The sequence below is a fragment of the Rhinopithecus bieti genome, unplaced genomic scaffold (genome assembly GCF_001698545.2).
Source record: "Rhinopithecus bieti isolate Rb0 unplaced genomic scaffold, ASM169854v2 scaffold_4709, whole genome shotgun sequence".
NCBI classification, from domain to species: Eukaryota; Metazoa; Chordata; class Mammalia; order Primates; family Cercopithecidae; genus Rhinopithecus; species Rhinopithecus bieti.
This window is the reverse complement of record NW_016805139.1, coordinates 1,500,364-1,515,978: the sequence shown is the minus strand read 5'-3', so window position 1 is coordinate 1,515,978 and position 15,615 is coordinate 1,500,364. Positions and strand designations below refer to the sequence as shown.

At 45.1% G+C, this 15,615-nt stretch overlaps 1 protein-coding gene and 1 pseudogene across 5 annotated transcripts in view; one reads left to right on the top strand and one right to left on the bottom strand.

Annotated features, from left to right (window-relative positions):
* The window catches only part of LOC108529206 (KH homology domain-containing protein 1), a 20,307-nt gene extending 16,030 nt beyond the window's left edge, over positions 1-4,277 (bottom strand). Inside the window, exons 1-2 of one of the 4 annotated variants that reach the window (XM_017871345.1) lie at positions 4,068-4,124; positions 2,394-2,415 (exon numbers count right to left, since the gene is read on the bottom strand). The gene's annotated coding sequence lies outside the window, so the exon portion shown is untranslated. Of the gene's footprint in view, positions 1-2,393; positions 2,416-3,907 lie in introns of all 4 variants that reach the window. The other 3 variants (XM_017871343.1, XM_017871344.1, XM_017871346.1) reach the window with 3 other exon arrangements.
* A 141-nt stretch (positions 4,278-4,418) lies between these two features.
* LOC108529205 (eukaryotic translation initiation factor 3 subunit E pseudogene) overlaps positions 4,419-15,615 on the top strand; it is a 28,904-nt pseudogene continuing 17,707 nt past the window's right edge. The window contains exons 1-2 of the transcript XR_001885434.1: positions 4,419-4,510; positions 5,270-5,383. The product of XR_001885434.1 is annotated as a eukaryotic translation initiation factor 3 subunit E pseudogene (transcript). The remainder of the gene's footprint in view (positions 4,511-5,269; positions 5,384-15,615) is intronic.

The following is a 15,615-nucleotide window of genomic DNA, read 5'->3' as shown; positions in this document are numbered from 1 at the left end:
TTTGAGACAGGATCTCATTTTGTCATCCAGCCTGGAGTGTATTTGTGTGATTATAGTTCACTGCAACCTCAAACTCTTGAGTTTAAGTGATCCTGCAGCCTCAGCCTCCTGAGTAGCTGGGACCACAGGTACATGCCATCACACAGAGCTAATTTTTTAATTTTTTTGTGGAGATAGGGTCTTGCCATATTGCCCAGGCTTGTCTCAAACTTCTGGGCTCAAGCAATCTACCGACCTTGGCCTCCCAAAGTGCTGGGATTACAGGTGTGAGCCACTGTGCCCAGCCATGTTGTCTTTTTTTTTTGAGACGAAGTCTCACTCTATCACCAGACTAGAGTGCAGTGCTATGATCTTGACTCACTGCAACCTCTGCCTCCCAGGTTCAAGAGATTCTTCTGCCTCAGCCTCCCAAGTAGCTGGGACTACAGGCGCACACTACCACATCCGGCTAATTTTTGCATTTTTATTAGAGATAGGATTTCACCATGTTGGCCAGGACGGTCTCAATCTCCTGACCTCGTGATCCACCTGCCTCAGCCTCCCAAAGTGCTGGGATTACAGGTGTGAGTCACCAAGCCTGGCCCTTTCTGATTCTTGATTATAATTCATCTTTATGTTTTGTTTTGTTTTGTTTTTTTTTGAGACGGAGTCTCGCTCTGTCGCCCAGGCTGGAGTGCAGTGGCCAGATCGCAGCTCACTGCAAGCTCCGCCTCCCGGGTTTACGCCATTCTCCCGCCTCAGCCTCCTGAGTAGCTGGGACTACAGGCGCCCGCCGCCACGCCCGGCTAGTTTTTTTTGTATTTTTTTAGTAGAGACGAGGTTTCACAGTGTTAGCCAGGATGGTCTCGATCTCCTGACCTTGTGATCCGCCCGTCTCGGCCTCCCAAAGTGCTGGGATTACAGGCTTGAGCCACCGCGCCCGGCTAATTCATCTTTAAATAGTTAAGAGCAACTTGTGCTGTCTGATATTCATGGCCAAGTAAAACTCTTTGACCCTCAGACAAATATAGTATGATTTCATATATATTAATTATCTAGGCCAGGCATGGTAGCTCACACCTGTACTCCCAGCACTCTGGGAGGCTGGGATTTTTACTGAGTCCAGGTCCCATCTTTCCTCATTTTGGAAGGCTTTCTGCTGACAAATCCAATATGCTTTTTTTTTTTTTTTCTTTTTTTTGAGACGGAGTCTCGCTTTGTCACCCAGGCTGGAGTGCAGTGGCTATTCATAGGGGCAGTTATAGCGCACTAGCCTGGAGTTCCCGGGCTCAAGCCATCCTCCTGCCCTAGCTTCCTGAATAACTAGGACTACAGCCATGCACTACCACAACTGGCTACATCCAATTATTTTAAATTAGCTGGAAGAAGAAAGACATTGGGGTTCTTCTTACTTCCCCTTGAGAGGACCAGATCTGGTCCCCAATTTTAGGACAAAATATTTACATTCAGAAAGCCAAGAATAGATCAAAGGGAATGCAGAAGCAGTCACATACTAGTTAGATGCAGCAAGAAAGTCATCCTTTAGATTTATAAACTCCTTGTCATGTTGTTTCCTCTCTTGGCCCCTTCTCCACACTTTTAAACAAGCATGTTGTGGTCTAAGTTGAGAGCTTGACAAGGTTTTTCCTATGGTTGAGGCATCAAATTCTTTTGTAATTGAATCTATTCACCAGGGATAGTGTGAGCAAACCATGATCAAGCTCTTTTGTCTTTGTTCTAACTAGGCATTTACCATATAAACATAGTAAGAAACAAGCCCCTGCAAGTCTTTCTTTTTAACCAATTATCTGGCTGTTTCTCTTGCTGTAGTTCTGCCTTCATTAAAAGCTGTCCGGAGGGGAGGGCACAATCTTTGGAAGCATATCTAAGATGCCAATTTCTTTGCATTTCAGTGAAAAGTAAGTCATCAGGGTATTTGGGACATCTCTTCAAGCTTTTCTTGATGGTCAGTATCAGCATGGCCCCCTCCTTTCCAGCTTTCCTCATTCCTAGAGTCTGCTATTGTGCCTTTATACCTTGAAATTGGGGTATACCCATATATCCATATAAAAAACTTTTTTGTTTCTGTAGTCATTACAGGGGAGTCCAGTGTGATTTACAGAACAAACTGAAATCATTGTATCAAGACGTAACAAAGAATTAAGGGGAAGGGTCTGGGCTGGGGAATGTTAATTAGCCCCTGACCCACCCTATCATCTTTCTCTAGTTCACAAAGATAACTGTCAATTTATCCTCAATGTTCAGAATAATGCCTAATACCTAGTAAGCAATCAACAAATATGTGTTTAGAGAATGAGTAAACTATTACCATAGTTTATTTACCTGCTGAAATTACATTTTTCTAATTTTAAACTATTATGCAAAAAAAATTTCCAGTTAAATATTTTGCATACCTCTTTTTGAACTCCTGTTTATCTGTAGAATAAAAAAGTTAAATTAGAATGTCTGAAGCAATGTTTTTCATTATAATCAATATTACTTCAAAGATTACTTAATTTTAATATTTTACTTCAATTAGTACCGCCAAATCTACCCCCAGCCCTGGCATTGGCTATCCTGGTTTATACTTCTACTAAGAATATTCACTTTTCCACAAAATTGATATTTTCAAATTTCAGTTTTAGCCAGTGTGGGAGAAAATGGATCTCTCTATTGTTTTGCTTTGCATGCCAGCGTCACTAGCGCAGTTAAGCATCTTCTTTATGTGGTCAGTTTTACTTCATTCTTACTTCTTCATCTATTGTCTATTTATACATTTGTCCATTTCTCTATAGGGTTGTCTTTTTCTTATATATATTTGTTTTCACTGTCTATTCCAGATGTTAATTCTTTGTGCACTGTATGTTTCCTCTTTTGAAACTTTATTCATGGTATTTTTGTTCTATGGAACATTTTAGCCCATACTCTCACATCATGGAAGAGTAATTTCCTTGCAAACCTCTCGTCTACTCTTACTCAGTAGCATCAAATCCAGTTAATTCAAGTCTTACCCTCTATTCAGAGGAAATATAGTGTGGTGATTAGAAGCATAGGCTGGGCATGGTGGCTCACATCTGTAATCCCAGCACTTTGGAAGGCCGAGGTGGGCGGATCACCTGAGGTAAGGAGTTTGAGACCAGCCTGGCCAACATGGTGAAACCCCATCTCTACTAAAATACAAAATTAGCTGGGCATGGTGGCGCATGCCTGTAATCACAGCTACTTAAAAAAAAAAAAAAAAAAAAAAAAAAAAAAAGCATAGTCTCTGGGGCCAAACTGAGGTGCTCACGCAAAAGTTTTGCCACTTACTGTATAACCTTGGGCCACTTGCTTAACCTCTCTGAACCTCACTTGCCTTCTTTGTAAACCAGAGGTGATAACAATATACCCATTTCATAGGGCTGTGGTGAGATCTAGATGAGTTAATACATTTAAAGAGCTTAGAAGTGTCTGGTGCATAGCAAGTGCAACGTAAATGTTAAACCTTTCCTGCCCTTTTCATCTGCTCCTCCTTTTCCTTTTTTCCTGTTACAGCTTTCCTTCTTTTTTCCTATTTCCTCACTATGCCTTTGCTGGAATACTAAAAAGAAACTACTGGTCCAACAGCAGGCAACACCTCATGCCATTACTTTAAATGACTTCAAAATAATACAAATATATCCAGCATAATAGTTTACATTTTAAAGGTGTTACACCAATTTTGTTTTGAGAAGTGTCAACAAAACCTGTATTTCTTTTCTTTCTATAAGTTTAAAATGTCCCCAAATTAATTAACAATAGAGGAAAGTCAGGCTATGTTTTTTCTCTTTATACTGCTATCTCCTGTTTCCACTGTTTTTACACTTCTTTGCAGCCCAGTTTCCTTATCTGTAAGATATTCTTAGGATGAACTTAGTAAGAAATGTGCAAGAACTAGATGAAGACCCACCAGATAGGATGCTCTCTTGCAGACACGCAACTCACTGACTCAACCAATGAGGAAATTATCCCACAAAGCAGATAATCCTAATGGAGGGCAGAATTCAGGACTGAGCATCTCAGTGATGCCGCCGGGAACCCAGGCTTCTCTGTCCCTTCACCAGACTAACCGAGTTCGAGACCACACGGGGGTCAGGTAGCCAAGGTTGGGCTTGGTAGGAATGAAGGAGGTGAGGGTGGCGCTCTGCCGGCCTGGGCCACTCCCTGAGTAGGGCGGCGGCGGCAGCTACAGGCCCGGTCGATTGTGAGGAGACAGCAGTGCCTCCTGGGCCGCGCGCCCGACCATTCCCGGGGTCCCGGCTCGCGCCGCGCTAGGCGCGCTCGAGCGGAAGTGGCGGCGACCTCGCCGGAAGCGCGCGGCTGCGGCATGGGAAGCAACCGAAAGCGCTCCTCCCGCCTGCTCTGTGCAGGAGACCGCCTGCGCAGCCCACTGCCGGCGCCTGGAAAGCCCAGCAGCTCTTGAGTCCGGGAAGCAAGGGTGGGTGGAGGGAGGAGCCAGTGGCAAGGACCCAGACTTGGACGACCCCCAGTGCCGAGCCAGCGGAGCTGCTTGGTGAGTGGCCTCCAGGCGGCATCTCTTGCTCTCAGCCCGGAGGGGGTTTAGGGGACCCAGGCTGTGGGGCCGCCTCTTCCCATGCCTTCAGTTCACCCCGAGATGGGGTGAAAAACCCTAGAGACCCTCGGGAGTCTGTCCACCAAGGGAGGTCCAGACTCCCCTGGAATGTTGCCCTGAGGCGGGTGTCTGCGGGTGGGGGAGGGCGGGGAGGGATCCAGGCCCACCCTCTGCAGGGCACTTTAAATGCTCCACATCCCCAGTGAACAGCCTGTCACGCATCACACCGTGGTGTATTTGAGATCCCATCTGCCCCTTGGGCTGGAGGGAAATGAGTGTTCTTGGGTTTCTTGTCATTGCTTGCTGCCGATTCCATTTTACTCCTGTTGGTTTATGGCCTCAAACATGAATCTGAAGAATTTTGCCCTCTCTGGCAGTATTGGGAAGAAGATTCTTTTGTTCAAGTCGGTTTGAACAATTAGTTGGGAGTATTTACAAAAGGTCAGGCCGGGCACGGTGGCTCACACCTGTAATCCCAACACTTTGGGAGGCCAAATCGCAAGGATCGCTTGAGCCCAGGAGTTCGAGACCAGCTTGGGCAACAGAGGGAGACCTTGTCTCTACAAAAAATTTAAAAATTAGCTGGGCATGGTGGTGCATGCCTGTAGCCCCAGCTATACGGGAAGCTGAGGTGGGAGGATTGCTTGAGCCCGAAAGTTCGAGGCTGCTGTGAGCTGATATCGCACCACTGCATTCCAGCCCAGGCAACAAAGCAAGGCCCTGTCTAAGGTCGACTCTGCCACCTGGAAGGTATGGGACCTCGCAGTCTTCCCTAGGTTGCTTCTTTTTCACTGAAATCACAAAATCACTAAGGTAAGTAGGGAAGGGTCAAGATAGGTAACAGGAGTGAGGGGACACAGACACCAATAAAAGTTCTAACTTTGAGGACTTCTCCAGTATTCTTTTCATCCTAAAGCTTCTGGCCTATCAGCTAGTTCACACACAGCCTAGGAGTCTCAAGCCAGTACAGGAACAAGGAGGCAGGTTGCCCTCTTGGGGCAAAACTGTGACCCCACCCTTGATGAAGAAGGCCTGTAGGAACACAGGACCTGTGAGCAGGTAGACTCCTGAAGGTTTAAGATTCTGTAGAGCAGGTATGTGCAGTGCCAGTGCTCAACTAGCAACTGATGGACAGGAATAGGTAGAGCTGCTCTGAGTGCATTCCCTTGGCAAGCTGGGGCCAGAGGCACACAGGAAGGAATTAATCATGTGGTATCATAGGCCAGGTGCAGAAGCAAATGAGCCAGAGTGGAACCAGGACCAGCCAGGGCCAAGGCAGGGAGAAGAGTTCCTCTAGCAGACATTGACAGGAAAGCAGAGTCAAAAACCTGGAATGGTTTGCTTCAAAGACTGGATGCTGCCTAATGACCTCAAAGACCAATGATACCTGGACTCTTGAGTGAGCAAGGCAATTTTGGATGAGCACACAACTTCAAGTAAGCCCAGACATGATTTCCTCTAGTTTCTGCTGCTCCTAGAGGCAGAATCATCTGAGAACTGATTGAGGAGTGCCTGTATATCCCAGAGACCAGTGCACTCTAGGGTAAAAGGAGTCATTCAGCCCTTACTCTTGGTTAGATGCAGGACTCTAGTGTAGTTTGAATAAAGTGTGTTACAGAACAAATTTCTAAGACCTTTAGGTTGAGTGAGTGTTAGAGTTTGTCTAGTAGTATATTTCTCATCAGTATCTATTTAGCTGTTCTGCATAGGCCTTTGATATATGGAAATAAGTAAGATAAATTCTTCCCAGAAACCCCAAAATAATTATAATGTTGAGAGAAGAATAAAGTAGGAACTCTGTCTGTACTGAAGAAGGAATTGGGTGGACAGAAAAGAGGTGACTGCATGAGGTCAGGAGTTCAAGACCAGCCTGGCCAACATGGTGAAACCCCATCTCTACAAAATACAAAATTAGCCGGGCATGATGGTGGGTGCCTGTAATCCCAGCTACTTGGGAGGCTGAGGCAGGAGAATTGCTAGAACTTGGGAGGTGGAGGTTGCAGTGAGCCAAGATCGTGCCATTGCACTCTAGCCTGGGCAACTGAGCGAGACTCTGTCTCAAAAAAAAAAAAAAGGTACCTGGTGACTGGTCACTGTGAGCTGGATCTGGGGAAGGTGGGAATGAAGACTAAGGGCTCTTGCTGAGAGGAGTTTGTGTAAGCCTTTTTCAGGTTCTCATGTCTTTAGCATTTAAATCCTGGACTTAATAAGTAGACTAGCAGTTGTGGCATCAACACAACTAAAAGCCTCTTAGCGTACACTTGGAAAATCAGTCTGAAGTGAAAGAAACTTTTGGTGAAGTGTAAGTGGAAATGTTGGTTGGGTACAGTGGTTCATACCTGTAATCCCAACATTTTGGGAGGCAAAGGTGGGAGGATTGCTTGAGACCAGGAGTTTGAGACCAGTCTGGGCAACATAGCAAGACCCCTTTTCTTTTTCTTTTTTTTGTGGGGAGACAAGGTCTGGCTTTGTTACCCAGGCTAACGTGCAGTGCAGTGGCACTCTAACACTCAGCCAACCTAAGGGTCTTAGTACTATCCATAGAAAAAGCATTGACAAAAAGCATGCCGTATGTTAAGATCAAGATTTATCTTTGGATGTTGAGTGCAACACTTGTTATAAGAAGCAAAATAAACTTAGAAGCAAAGGAGTGGATGAGGATATGTCTTGGGGGAAAATCCAAAGATTAGTTGTGATCAGAGTATAGTACTTTTTGGCCTGACTTACATAACAGACTCTGCAAAATGTTAAAACCTTTAATGAAAACAAGTGAGATGTTGGACTCTAGTGTCACTCTTAATAATGAAATAGCCAACATTTGTTGAGCTTCTACTACATACCACAGGTGTTCTTCTAAGCTTTTTACTTTCATTAGCTCAATAGTCCTTGCCTTATCATATAATAGGCACTACTGCATTGATATATGTTGTCATTTACCGAGGGAGCAGTTATTAAGAGCCCAGACAATAAGCTGAGAAATCTGAGTTGACTTTAAAGTCCTCCTGTGTTTCAACAAGGGTGCCAAGACCATTCAGTGGAGGAGGGACAGTCTTTTCAAAAAATGGTACTTAGAAAGCTGGATATCCACATACAAAATAATGTTGCTGGACTCCTTACCTTATACCATATACAGAACTTAAAGTGGATCAAATACCTAAATGTAAAACTGTTAGAAGAAAACAGAGGGCAAAAGCTTCATGATGTTAGATTTGGCAATTATTTCTCAGATATGACTCCAAAAGCAAAGGCAACAACAACAAAAAAGATGAATTGGATTTCATCAAAATTATAAACTTTTGTGCATCAAAGAATATGAAGAACAATGAAAAGACAACCCACAGAACGAGAAAAAAAAAATTTGCAAATTATATATCTGATAAGCGATTAATATACAGGAAAACAAACAACCCAATTGAAACATAAAGTAGCCAAGTGCATTGGCACACACTTATACTCCCTACTATTCAGGAGGCTGAGGCAGGAGGATTGCTGAGCCCAGAAGTTCGAGACCAGCCTGGGCAACATAGCAAGACCCTATCTCAAACAATAAATTATAAGCAAAGGACTTAAATAGACATTTCTCCAAAGATGATATACAAATGGCCAATAAGAACATGAAAAGAGGTTCAACATCACTAGTCATTAGGGAAATGCAGATCAAAACCACAGTGAGATACCAATTCATACCCATTAGAATGGCTATTATCAAAAAAATGGGGCCAAGCACAGTGGCTCACACCTGTAATCCCAGCACTCTAGGAGGCCAAGGCAGGTGGATCACCTAAGGTCAGGAGTTCAAGACCAGCCTGGCCAACATGGCAAAATCCTCTCTCTACTAAAAGATGCAAAAATTAGCTGGTTGTGGTGGCGGGTGCCTGTAGTCCCAGCTACTCAGGAGGCTGAGGCACGAGAATTGCTTGAACCTGGGAGATGGAGGTTGCAGTAAGCTGGAATCACGCCACTGCACTCCAGACTGAACAGAGCAAGACTCCATCAAAAAAAAAGAAAGAAAGAGAAGAGAAGAGAGAGAAAAGAAAAGATGGAAAAGACAAAATTGTTGGCAAAGATATTGAGAAATTTGAACCCTTGTTATTACTGGTAATATAAAATGGTATAGCGACTGTGAAAAACAGTTTGATGTGTCCTCAGAAAGTTCGAGAATTACCTTATGACCCAGCAATTCAATTTTTAGGTTTATATTCAAAAGAATTGAAAGCAGAGACTGAAATAAGTACAGATACTTGGATGCCAGTATTTATAATAGCATTATTCACAGTGGCCAAAAGGTGGAACCAACCCAAGAATCCATGAGCGGATGAATGGATAAACAAAATGTGATTTAGACATACAACAAAATATATTCAGCCTTTTTTTGTTTTTGTTTTTGTTTATTTTGAGATGGAGTTTCGCTCTTGTTGCCCAGGCTGGAGTGCAATGGCACGATCTCAGCTCACTGCAACCTCCACCTCCCAGGTTCAAGCGATTCTCCTGCCTCAACCTCCTGAGTAGCTGGGATTACAGGCACACGCCACCATGCCTGGCTAATTTTGTATTTTTAGTAGAGACGGGGTTTCTCCATGTTGGTCAGGCTGGTCTCAAACTCCTGACCTCACGTGATCTGCCCCGCCTCAGCCTCCCAAAGTGCTGGGATTACAGGCATGAGCCACCGTGCCCAGCCTGAATCTTTTATGTTTATTGTCTCAACCTCCTGAGTAGCTGGGATTACAGGCACACGCCACCATGCCTGGCTAATTTTGTATTTTTAGTAGAGACGGGGTTTCTCCATGTTGGTCAGGCTGGTCTCAAACTCCTGACCTCACGTGATCTGCCCCGCCTCAGCCTCCCAAAGTGCTGGGATTACAGGCATGAGCCACCGTGCCCAGCCTGAATCTTTTTATGTTTATTGTCTATTGTCTGTGGATTTTGTTTCATTCTTAGGAATGCCCTCCTTATTCCATGACTATAAAATATTTGCTAATGGTTTCCTCTGGTATGGTTTGAGTTTTCTTTTTTACATTTAAATGTTTGATGTTCCTGAGGTGTGATTCGATTTAGGTTGTTAGGTATAGTTCAAATGAATTTTTATTATTTTACATATATATTTAAATCTAATTTTACTGGTTTTTGTTGTTGTTCTTGTTGTTGTTGCTGTTGGAGACAGCCTCACTCTGCCACCCAGGCTGGAGTGCAGTGGTGTGTGTGATCATAGCTCACTGCAGCCTCAAATTCCTGGGCTCCAGTTACCTTCCTAGCTCACTGAGCAGCTGGGACTACAGGCATGGACCACTATGCCTGGTTAATTTTTAAATTGTTTTTATTTTTGTGGAGACAAGGTTTCACTGTCTTGCCCAGGCTGATCTCAAGCTCCTTGGCTCAAGTGATCCATCCTCCTTGGCCTCCCAAAGTGCTGGGATTACAGGTGTGACCCACTGTACCTGGCCTCAGATGGATTTTTAATAGGCTAACCTGTTTATTCCAATGATAATTCAATCCTTGATTGAGTAATCCACCTTTTCCACAGTAATCTGAATTGTCCCCTTTATTAAATATTAAATTTCTATGCGTATATGTGGGTGTATTTTTGGTTTTCTGTTCTATTACATTGATTGGCCTTTTCATGCATTAATACAACTACAGCCTTTTATTTATTGAAGTATTGTACTATTGTACTATTTAGTACATGGATAGGACTAAGCCTTTTTCATGCCTGTTTTTTGTAGAGCTTGTAGTTTAGGAATCATTTTAAAATTTTTACATGGCTTAACCTGGGAGGCAGAGGTTGCAGTGAGCAGAGATTGTGCCACTACACTCCAACCTGGGCAACAAAGCGAGACTACATTCCAAAAAAAAAGAAAAGAAAACAGAAAATAATAATTACATCTGCAAAGACCTTATTTCCAGGTAAGTTCACATTCACAAGTATCAGGAATTAGAACTTGGACATATCTTTTTGAGGTATACAATTTAACCCACTACACCCAGTTGACAATATATAGCAAGACCCTCTTCACTTAGTGTCCTGAAGGAAATAATCCTATAGTGGAAAAGTTTTTGTTTCTATTTTTTCTTTCTTTTCTTTCTTTTTTTTTCTGAGATGGAGTTTTGCTCGTTGCCCAGGCTGGAGTGCTGTGGCACGATCTCGGCTCACTGCAACCTCCGCCTCCCAGGTTCAAGTGATTCTCCTGCCTCAGCCTCCCAAGTAGCTGGGACTATAAGCACATGCCACCACACCTGGCTAATTGTTTGTATTTTTAGTAGAGACGGGGTTTCACCGTCTTGGCCAGGCTGGTCTTGATCTCCTGACCTCGTGATCCACCCACGTCAGCCTCTCAAAGTGCTGGGATTACAAGTGTGAGCCACCGCGCCCAACCTGTTCTCTTTTTCTTTGTACATTCTGTCAATATTTTAGTCGTTAATTAGTAAATGATGGCAGTGTTTTTCAAACTGCAGGTTGTCACCCATTAGAGGATGGTGAAATTAGCTTAGTTGGTCACAATCAATACCCTTTATAATATAAAAAAGAATGGAGCAGAGTCTATTAATTTCTTTTTGAAATATATAGACATGATGTAAAAAGTTTTTTGTTTTTTGTGGTTTTTTTGGGACAGAATCTCACTCTGATGCCCAGGCTGGAGTGCAGTGGCACGATCTCGGCTCACGGCAACCTCCGCCTCCTGGGTCCAAGCTATTCTCTGTCTCAGCCTCCTAAATAGCTGGGATTACAGGCGCCCGCCACCACGCCCAGCTAATTTTTGTATTTTTAGTAGAGGCAGGGTTTCACCATCTTGGCCAGGCTGGTCTTGAACTCCTGACCTCGTGATCCACATGCCTTGGCCTCCCAAAGTGCTGGGATTACAGGCGTGAGCCACCATGCCTGGTGTAAAATGTATTTTTTATTATGAGTCTAAGTCAAAAAAGCATAAGAAACATGTATGATGCATTCTTACCTTGTAATAATGAATAGCCATTAAGAAGACTGAAGTTGGGCTGGGCGCGGTGGCTCACACCTGTAATCTCAGCACTATGGGAGGCCGAGGCAGGTGGATCACCTGAGGTCAGGAGTCTGAGACCAGCCTGGCCAACATGGTGAAACCCCTTCCCTACTAAAAATACAAAAATTAGCCAGGCATGGTGGCGCATGCCTATAATCCCAGCAACTAGGGGGTGCTGAGGCAGGAGGATTGCTTGAACCTGGGAGACAGATGGGACGTGGTGGCTCACATCTGTAATCCCAGAGCTTTGGGAGGCCGAGGTGGGCGGAGCACTTCAGATCAGGAGTTCCAGACCAGCCTGGCCAACACGGTGAAACCCCATCTCTACTAAAAATACAAAACTTAGCCAGGCTTGGTGGCGGATGCCTGTAATCCCAGCTACTCAGGAGGCTAAGGCAGGAGAATCGCTTGAACCCGGAAGGCAGAGGTTGCAGTGAGCCGAGATGGCACCACTGCACTCCAGCACGGGTGACACAACAAGACTCCATCTTGGGGGAAAAAAAGCCAGGGAGAGATTTTTATATGGTTTTAGGGCCTAGGCTGGATCATTTTGTTTTGTTTTCTTTTTTTTTTTTTTTGGGGATGGAGTCTCACTCTGTCACCCAGGCTGGAGTACACTGGGGTGACCTTGGCTCGCTGCAACCTCCACTTCTCAGGTTCAAGTGATTCTCCTGCCTCAGCCTCCCGAGTAGCTGGGATTACAGGCACGTGCCACCATGCCTAGCTAATTTTTATATTTTTAGTAGAGACAGGTTTCACCATGTTGGCCAGGCTGGTCTCGGACTCCTGACCTCGTGATCAGCCCACCTCGGCCTCCCAGAATGCTGGGATTACAGGCGTGAGTCCCCACACCCAGCTTTGTTTGTTTGTTTTTTGTTCTTTTTTTTGAGACGGAGTCTCTCTCTTGCCCAGGCTGGAATACAGTGGCGTGATCTCGGCTCACTGCAACCTTCACCTCCTGGGTTCAAGCAATTCTGTCTCAGCCTCCCAGTAGCTGGGATTACAGACACATGCCACAACACCCAGCTAGTTTTTGTATTTTCAGTAGAAATAGGGTTTCACCATGTTGGCCAGGCTGGTCTCGAACTCCTGACCTGAAGTGATCCCCCTACCTCACCCTTCCAAAGTACTGGAATTATAGGTATGAGCCACCACTCCCAGTCTAAAATTGACATTTTAAAATATTATTTTATTAATTAATTTTAAAATAATAGTAATAAGCCAGGCACAGGCCGGGCGCAATGGCTCACGCCTGTAGTCCCAGCACTTTGGGAGGCCGAGGTGGGCACATCACGAAGTTAGGAGATTGAGACCATCCTGGCTAACACGGTGAAACCCTGTCTCTACTAAAAATACAAAAAATTAGCCGGGTATGGTGGCAGGTGCCTGTAGTCCCAGCAACTTGGGAGGCTGAGGCAGGAGAATGGTGTGAACCTGGGAGGCGGAGCTTGCAGCGAGCCGAGATCACGCCACTGTCCTCCAGACTGGGCAACAGGGCGAGACTTTGTCTAAAAAAAAATTAAAAAATAAGTCAGGCACAATGGTTCACGCCTATAATCATAACACTTTGGGAGGCCAAGGTGGGAGGATCACTTGAAGCTGAGAGTGGAGACAAGCCTGAGCAACCTAATGAAACTGCATCTCTATGAACAATAAAGTTAACCAGGTGTGGTGGCACATGCCTGTAGTCCCAGCTACTTGGGAATATTGCTTGAATTAAGGAGTTTGAGGCTACGGTGAAATATGATGGAGCCACTGCATACCAGCCTGGGCGACAGAGTGAGACCGTTTCTCTAAAACAATAAAATGACAGTAATAGCCACTACATGTTATAACATTTTTATTGTCAGTTTTTATCTAATATTAACATAACATTACATTTTAATGAAAAATAACTATTTGCCAAAACAAAAAAGAATGGCATCATTCTACATTTTTGCAAATATGTGTAGTGGGGCTCATTAGGCGATTGCATGGACTCTCATCCCAGTCCACTTCTATTTATTAGCTGGTTAGCATTGCAGCAGTCATCCTCATTCTGGTTATCCATTGCTGGGAGAAAGAAATCTATGAACTCTACCTAATGTTGGTGAGCAATGTGCCTTATATGGTTTGGCTCTGTGTCCCCACCCAAATCTCACCTTGAATTGTAATAATCCCCATGTGTAAAGGGCAAGACCAGGTAGAAGTAATTGGATCATGGGGGTGGTTTCCCCCATGCTGTTCTCGTGATAAGTGACTCTCACGACATCTGATGGTTTTATAAGCATCTGGCATTTCCCCTGCTGACGCTCATTCATTCTCCTACCACTCTGTGAAGAGGTGCCTTCTGCCGTGATTGTAAGTTTCCTGAGGTCTCTCCAGCAATGTGGAACTGTGAGTCAATTAAACCTCTTTTCTTTATAAAGTACCCAGTCTCATACTTACCTGGCAGGGGAGACACCATGATCACGAAGGTGGTTTTCCCAGGGCGAGGCTTATCCATTGCACTCCGGATGTGCTGACCCCTGCAATTTCCCCAAATGTGGGAAACTCGACTGCATAATTTGTGGTAGTGGGGGACTGCGTTCGCGCTTTCCCCTAAAAAAAATAAAAAATAAAAAATAAAGTACCCAGTCTCATGTAGCAGCATGAGAACAGACTAATACAGTGCCTTTGATAATTTTATAACATTTATTATTGGGAAACAACTGGAGCAAAGAAGGCCTGTATTCCAACCCAGGTTCCTGCATCCTAACCATGTGAGTACCACCTGGACCGACTGGAGATGGGAGCTATTCACTGCTGAGGCCTTATACTGGTTAGCCGAGATCCGAGGGAGCCAATTAGCGGGTGCCCCTGGAGGAAGTGGGGCTTACTAAAGGAACTAATCTGGCACCATGGGCCAATCTAGAGCAGTCTTGTCCTGTCCCCAGTCCACAAGGGATTCTCTCTAATTTCAGATCCCACTCTGAGGCCGGGTGCCGTGGCTCACGCTTGTAATCCCAGCACTTCGGGAGACCCAGACGGGCAGATCACCTGAGTTTGGGAGTTCGAGACCAGCCTGACCAACATGGAGAAACCTCGTCCCTACTAAAAATACAAAAAGCCAGGCATGGTGGCGCATACCTATAATCCCAGCTACTCGGGAGGCTGAGGCAGGAGAATTACTTGAACCCAGGAGGCGAAGGTTGCGGTGAGCCAAGATCGCGCCATTGCACTCCAGCCTGGGCAACAAGAGCGAAACTCTGTCTCAAAAACAAAACAACAAAAAAACAAAAACAGATCCCAGTCTGTTTGCAAGCAATGGCACCCAGCCAGGTTGCAACCCTGTGCAGGGTAACACGGCTCTATAGGAAGTGTGTCCCTCCTGGAAAGGGACTCCTTTTGCATACTTGCCTCACTGGTGCAGGTTTAGGCACATTCTGAAACCATCAGTGCTTTACTTGGTGGCTGGTCACCTAGAAAAGATACTTGGTTAGTGTCCTGGAGTCTTTACCACTGTGCTACACTTTTGGCTCCCCTGGCTCACCCTGAACCACCCACCTGAAACCTAAGGCAGAATCTAGTGTCCTGCAGGCCAGCATCCCAGTGACGTCTTTCCTCTCCCCACAATCCCCTCCCAGCCTTGCCCCATTTGGTCAAACCTCAACTTTCCTTTCTACACAGGCTGAAGCAGAATCTTCCTCCTGGTATTCCAGCAGGAGTTCAAGGTCCTGCTCCATATGGGACAGCCAGATTCTGAGGGCAGTGTTGAGATCCTCATCTCCAGAAAGTGCTGGTGCCAGAAACATGACAAAAGGCTGATTCACAGTCCAGGCGCGGTGGCTCACGCCTGTATTCCCAGCACTTTGGGAGGCCAAGGCGGGCGGATCACGAGGTCAAGAGTTCGAGACCATCCTGGCCATTATGGTGAAACCCTGTCTCTACTAAAAATACAAAAAATTAGCCGGGCGTGGTGGCACGTGCCTGTAGTCCCAGCTACTCAGGAGGCTGAGGCAGAAGAATTGCTTGAACCGGGAGGAGGAGGTTGCAGTGAGTCGAGATGGTGCCACTGCACTCCAGCCTGGTGAC